This window comes from Montipora capricornis, chromosome 13 (genome assembly GCF_036669925.1).
Source record: "Montipora capricornis isolate CH-2021 chromosome 13, ASM3666992v2, whole genome shotgun sequence".
NCBI lineage: Eukaryota > Metazoa > Cnidaria > Anthozoa > Scleractinia > Acroporidae > Montipora > Montipora capricornis.
The window spans coordinates 18,686,349-18,693,346 of record NC_090895.1 but is presented as its reverse complement, the minus strand read 5'-3'; the positions used below and the strand labels follow the sequence as shown (position 1 = coordinate 18,693,346).

The following is a 6,998-nucleotide window of genomic DNA, read 5'->3' as shown; positions in this document are numbered from 1 at the left end:
ATTTTCGCACTAGTAAGTCGTAACAATAAATTGGATTAACAAGGAAGTTAACGAAATGTTGTTGGCTTCCCAACTAAACTTCATTTTACATTATAATGACAGAACAGATATTTTTCTGTGGTTAAAAACTTGGCTACCTATTAATCATTTGTCAGAGAGAAACAAATCACATTTCAACGCACGTATACAAATTTGTTAAGCTCGAATATTACACAAGAACAACAGTAGCAATAATAACAGCCAGGAGCAGTAGCAGTACTAGTACTGGTATTGTTGTCCTTATTGTCGTCACAGTCAGTAGTAGTAGTAGTCGTCGTCGTCGTCGTCGTCGTCGTCGTCGTCGTCGTCGTCGTCGTAGTAGTAGTAGTAGTAGTAGTAGTAGTAGTAGTACAGTAGTAGCAACTTAGTACATGTTACAGCAGGTCAAATTTACGCTTAGCTGTAGCAATACTAAATCATTTCACTTATATGTAGCTCTAACTGGTTTTGATTAATACTGGTTTGGGTAACAAAGGGTTACAGGCAATACTGCACACATTTGCACAAACAGGTACCTATTGGTGTTTATTATAAAGCGCAATACAGGGATTTAACAATCAAGGATTTCCATAATGGGTAGTCTTGTACCAACTTAAACAACCAATACTATTTGAAGAAATAAAGTTCGCAATTTTTCCATGTAACCTGTGATTGTTAGTTCTCATTGCATCTTACGGCTCTTGTGCCATGCGGCAGGCAGTTGTGAAAGTGATTACTGTTTTTTTGCTAAATTTTATGTTTGTATTTTCACATTTACGGTTAATATTGTGAGTGAAATAACAAGGGTACTTATTAACCCAAATTTTGTAGCCAGTCTTACATAGTTTAGGTGTTTTCAATTTCCATTCTTTGGTCAAAAAGAACATTAGGATAAAGTGACGATGTTTTGTCGACTTCAGTCTATTTTGACACAAAGTCCATAATAGTCTATCAAATCAACCTGTACTGGTGATAGGAAATCCCTTGCCTGTATTGGCTTTGTTAGTGATCTCCGAGAGTAAAACAAGAAAACTCCTGCGCAGTGTTGTTGATGGTAAAAAATGATTTGAAAATATGAACAAACTAATACGCACACGTGCTAGTCCATTACAAGCATGTAACAAATTCATTCCAAAGGGCGCTAGGGTCTTTAAATTAAGAATTAAGCGCATCCCTTCTCTTTAGCGTGTTTGTTCATCCCTAAAGCCTTTGTGCAAGACTCACATGTCCTACTTTATATGATCTGCTCCACAGAAATGATGGGACACGGGAAGGTCTGTTTTGTTGTGAATAAAGTGTATGTCCCCTAAATCGATTTCCAAGACGCCTACGCCTCTCCCCGATGTACACCAATCCTGGACATTTTATACACGAAATGCAGTACAATAAGTTTGCGGATTTGCACGTGAAATGCGGCCTCACTGTAAACATAGCCCCGGTGTTTGTTATACTTGCATCAGGATTTGTATGGTTGCACATTTCACAGCTAGGTCTGTCGCGGCGGTATGTTACTACTGGACCAAGCTGGTTGTTTCGAATACTGCTGTGCACCAGGAGATCCCTGAGGCTTTTTTCACGATGTTTTGGCTACACTTTACAATTGCACACACATGTATATCTTGAGGCCAAAAAACATGAGAAGTTTTACAATGCATCAAGCCAGCTAATAATTATGTAGCTTGATGCATTGGAAAAATTGATAGGTGCTGATGTTAAATTAGCGGAAGATTACTGTAAAATTTTCAGAGGCAGGGCTTTTGAGATTTTGGGTCAGAGAACAAAATTTGAAGTCTACTTCAATTTTCAAGAAGTTAAAATTCCAGAGGAATGTTTATATTTTACTTATTAGATGAAATATATTACAGGCAAAGATTACTTAAATCATTTAAGCTGAAAAAAAGTGGCGCAAACGTACATTGCCATGGTCTTACTGTTCCAGCAAAATTCTCCTACTTCCATGACCCTTTCACCTCTCACGGATTTTAATGTGCTGGAAAAGACAGCTGAAAGAGAAATCAATATTTGAAGTGATCTTACTATACTACATGTAGCAGGACCATACCCTGCAAGAATCTAGAAAAGTCGGGAAGAGGAAGAAGACTCTGTCAGCTGCCTCGATATTCTTTGATTTGCCACTCATCCAAAGAAATGGATGAGTCAGTCCAGTTTCGACTTGTCAAACCTGTTTTTTTTTTAATTTTTACGCATGATCAATCGCCACGCGTCAGCAACATTTTTTAAAATTTACAACAGCTGGCCAATTTTTAACTGTCTAAATTCCCATGAGTATTTCCTCCGTATATCGGTCAGGGACACAGAAACTAGTCTGCCAGAAACCTAATATACATTTTTCAGTACAAAATGAAATGGCAATTAGAAAGTACAGAGAAACCTCAATTATTCGGACTCGCCGGGACTGGGCTCAATAATCCGGATAATCGAGAGTTCGGACAATCAGATATATGAATATTAATGAGCCAAAAACAAACTGAATAAGTTAGAAAAGAGTAACATTTAATCACACAGGAATAAAACACAATTATTACAAATCTCTTCAGATTTTGAAAGTATGTTTGCTTAATTAAACACCTGTCTGGCAAAATTGTGAGCTATGTCTTTTATCCAATGGCCGGATTATCAATGTTCAAGTGTATGAACTATCTTGAGTTTCCAAGGAAATGATTCCTTCGTTGTTGTGTATTTGCCAGAGTTTGGACATACCAGGAACTAGGGAGTTCAAGAAAGTTTTTAAAGGGAACAAGGACCCCCCTTCCCCTCCCCGGCAGGTCCTCGAAACTGCCTAAAAAGCGAGGTAGAAGAAGCAAAAATACAGAGGACAACAAAATGTTTCTGGCCACGAGCGATCCGTGCAAATTGTATTATTATAAAAAAGTTTTGTTTTAATTAAAAACCGAAAGGTCCGTGCGCGCTATTTATTTGACTATCATTAACCCACGAGGTTTTGACGGATGACAGGTGTCAATCATGCAATCAATGGGACTCGTCATTTTCCTTTTAAACCAACGAAATGAAAGAATTTGACAGCGGGTGCAAAATTCGCGCCTTTTTCATGTGCCTTCTTTGTTCACAAAGTTTTAACTGGTGCATAATAAGCAGTCAGGCGAGTCATGTTTTTTCGAATTTGAGAAAAGTGATTTTTGACCAGAAAAGAATTCAACGTAGGGCTAAAAAAACGAAGCTACAAATAATTCAAGGCGAAGACGGTTTCCGTTGAAAACAAGCTTGCTTCATGGTAAGAAATTCTCGACGTACAGAATGTTTGAACGTTTTGGCGCTCGCCGAGTGCGTTGTTGCTGTAATTTTTAATTTATTCCACTAGAGTCAAAATAAGTCTCATGTTTAGTTTTGGCGTTTTCTTTAAAAGCAGGAGGAAGCCTTCTCACCGCGGACAAGAACCTATGGTACAAGACATAAGACGTCAAAACTTACAAAAACAAGACCAACTTTTGTGGCAAGAAGAAAAATAATAGCAACTCTTCGTGTGGACGGTCGCTTGTTAAATGGCAAACTGAGAGTTCTCTAAATGTTCTGCACCCGATGAAGCTAAGGTAAATTTGCTCTCCACTTTATTTAATTGACTCTAAGCATATTTTTATTACATTTTAACCCGACCGTTAGCAAATGTTGTTGCTCTGTGTCTATAGTAAGTGATCCTTGAACATTTCTTCAATGTGTTGCATTTAATAATACATCTTTTAGAAGTTTAATGTTAACTTTTGAGTAGTTTTAGAAGAATGTCTTTCAAGAAATATCTCTGATGAAATTTTTATTCGCTTTGGGCAAGTCGCTTCTTGTACCGTCAAGTACTCGAAGGAAACTTTATTTACCCAAAACTTTGGTAAGTGGGAAACAATATATTTCTGGAACAAGATGAACCTTTGGATTTCCTTCACTTGTCTTGTACACTTCAGCCCTTATTTCCTTTTCCAAACTAATATGCCCTTCAGTGAAGTAAAGCGTTTAATAAGTGGTCTCGATTCATTCAAAGTGTTTCCGTTTCGCTTTTTGAACGGTCTAATCTTTAACGGTCCAAACATTTTCCCGGAAAACTGTCGCATACATAATGCCTCATTGATCCACAGCTCCATTTCTACTCCATCTTTACATACCTTGTTACATGAAATTTTCGCGACAAGTTAATTCGCGGCACTTAAATTTCGCCTTTTTGCGAAATTCTTGTACTATGAATCACTTTAATTTCGCGATCTTTAGGAAGACGCTATTTGAAGTTATTTATCTTATCCTTGAAGCAAGTAGAACAACTTCATTTACAATAACGTCAAAATTTACAACAAGAGATGCAGCGATGGGTTTATATGAGAACAGTAATAACAAAGGTCTAACAATTTCCATAAGAATTTTACATTTCGTTAACTTTTTTAGTCAATTGACCATGATCTTCATAGTCGTTTGTGTGAATTTCACGATGGTAGTGGAATCATGAATCATAAATAATAGTTTTAAATCGTTTAAGAATCACGAATCTTTGTTTTAAAAACTCAGGAATCATGACTGACAACGGCACTGAGGAAAGCTCAACAACATACATGCATGAATTAATTGCTTCCAATCCATGGAACGTACAAAATCGCTTTTACAGATCATGAATAACTGAGGTAAAAATCAAGAAATGAAAACATTAAGACTGGAATGAATTAGCCTCTATCCTCGACTGTAAATGTCTTGGTATGAAGAGGTTGATTTTGTCAACGTTTTAATGATAATAAACTCGTCCTTTCTTCGTTATTAGCTATTATTGATTTATTGTTATTCATTTAATTTTCGCGTTATGTTATGTTTGCGACACGTATTGTTCGCGTCACTTAAACTTCGCGATTAAAAAAAAATCGCGAAATTAAAGTGTTGCGAAAATTTCATGTAATAAGGTACCTTTGTCCGTTTTTAAGCGAAGTTTAGGAAAGGGTCTCTTAAACCTTTCCTTTACACCTGATTGTTTGAGCTTGCCTTTCTCCACTGATTCAATATCTCGGATTATTTCATTCTGTTGAACACATGCACGTGTACAATCCGATTCTCTGTGAATAAGCACTGTCCATCATTAATTCTCTTGGAACACAGAGATTCTCAATGATCATATTTCCACACTCACTGTCATCATCATCATCATCATCATCATCATCATCATCATCATCATCTTATTATCTCACCGAGAAATTATCACCTTCAATATGCTTATCATAATAATTGAGTCCTTTCAGGGGAAAACATGAGCCCAGCAAACTGACCTGCTTCAAGCCGAGTGGCTTCATTGGTCAATTAGTACTGAGAGCGTTGCATCTGCATCGCGGAGGTCATGGCTCATAGTGTCGTTGACCCCGCCTGAATCATTCAGGTGTCTATGCGGTCTATATATAAGAGACAGTTGCTTAAATTGTCCTGTTAAGTGCGAGAATCACTTTTCCATTTCGTCTTTAACCCACACTTCAAGTATATATATTCGTTTATTTCATATTATTATACATCAGACTCACTATGAAAAATCTGATTGGTCGAAAGCATTCAATCAATTCACAATAGCTTGTGAACTTGAGCTGATAAATGTAATATCTGCTGCAGATATTACATTCAACGTCTGCCTAGTTACTAAGCCCCTTGGAGTGTTCTCCTCAGAAACAAAATGGCTGAACGCTTCGCTTCTGTTTCTGAGGATGAATTATGTGAAAAATGTATAATAAAACAATTATTGAACTCGGTTTTCGCATGATATCATGAATTATCAAAACCTCGAGTCTGTGTTATCTGCCGAAGCCGAAGGCGGAGGCACAGACCTCGGTTTTGATAATTCATGATATCATGCTCAACCTCATCCAATAATTGCTTAATGATCATGTTGATGATCAAGTTTATTATCATCATCATCATAAACATCGTTGTCGTCGTTGTCATCATCATTACAGACATCATTATCATGATTTTGTTACAGGGAGTTGTATGATCATAAACTGCCCAATTACATTTCATCGCAATTGATACATGTCATCTATAATCTAATTTTTTAGGAGATACTACTCTGATTATACGTTTGTTCGTTGTGTTCGTTCGTTTTTTTTTCCGGCATGATTCGAGATTCGTTTCATTCATCTGGATGTCTGAGTCGGCACATGTCCATTATTTTGCTACACATTCGTCACCATGGTATCTTCATTGTCGTAAGTATCATCAATTCCTTGAAACTGAGGCGGTAATAAATTGACATCATCATTATCGTCTATTATTCTAATACAATCAACGTGTCCGCCGGGCGAAGACGTGAGGCTGACGAGACGGCATTTTTAGAGTCTCTCCTCAGTCTCACTCTTCGTTTTCACCCTCGCTCCAGACCTTTTGTTTGAAAAGACGCATTCGTCCACGTACAGATACAGCTGTTTTGCAGTCTACTGCTTTACAAAGATGAAAACCACGAATGGATTTTGTTCTCTCCGTGATCGACCTTCGCTCCCTATGTTCGTTTACTTTGCAGCTCATGATTATTCGCAATTCGATTTCATGTAATTCATCTGGATTTCCGAGAAGACAAATGCCTATTATTTCACTACACTTTCGTCAATTGTGCAAGAGGGCTCGATGCAGCCGATTTGCGAAATATCCGCTCCCAATGCGTTTCGCGACATGTGACGAATAGCTTTGTTGCCCTACGTCTTTGAACTTTGTTATGTGACAGCTGTCACTACAATTGATTTGAAGGCACAGGAAGCGTTAATTCATTCAAAATTCAGATGTCTGCTCCGCTGTAACTACAACGCAGACATCTTTCCGGCGGTCTTTTCTCTACGCCGGAAATACGTTTGCGTTCGCAGGCTACGCTCTAACCGTCTCTAAAGAAACCAGAGTTGCGCTTTTTATAATTTGTTCTGTATGCTCTTCGCGTGGTTCTATCCCAACGTTTGCGTTCCTCATTATATTTTCTAGGGACAGGTGAGTTTAATTCCCTTTATTGC

At 37.7% G+C, this 6,998-nt stretch overlaps 1 long non-coding RNA gene across 1 annotated transcript; it reads left to right on the top strand.

Annotated features, from left to right (window-relative positions):
* Positions 1 to 3,139: 3,139 nt before the first annotated feature.
* Positions 3,140 to 4,699, top strand: LOC138029378 (uncharacterized). Its single transcript, XR_011127876.1, has 3 exons — positions 3,140 to 3,271; positions 3,404 to 3,587; positions 4,543 to 4,699. It is a non-coding gene; the product is annotated as an uncharacterized lncRNA (long non-coding RNA).
* The last annotated feature ends 2,299 nt before the right edge of the window (positions 4,700 to 6,998 follow it).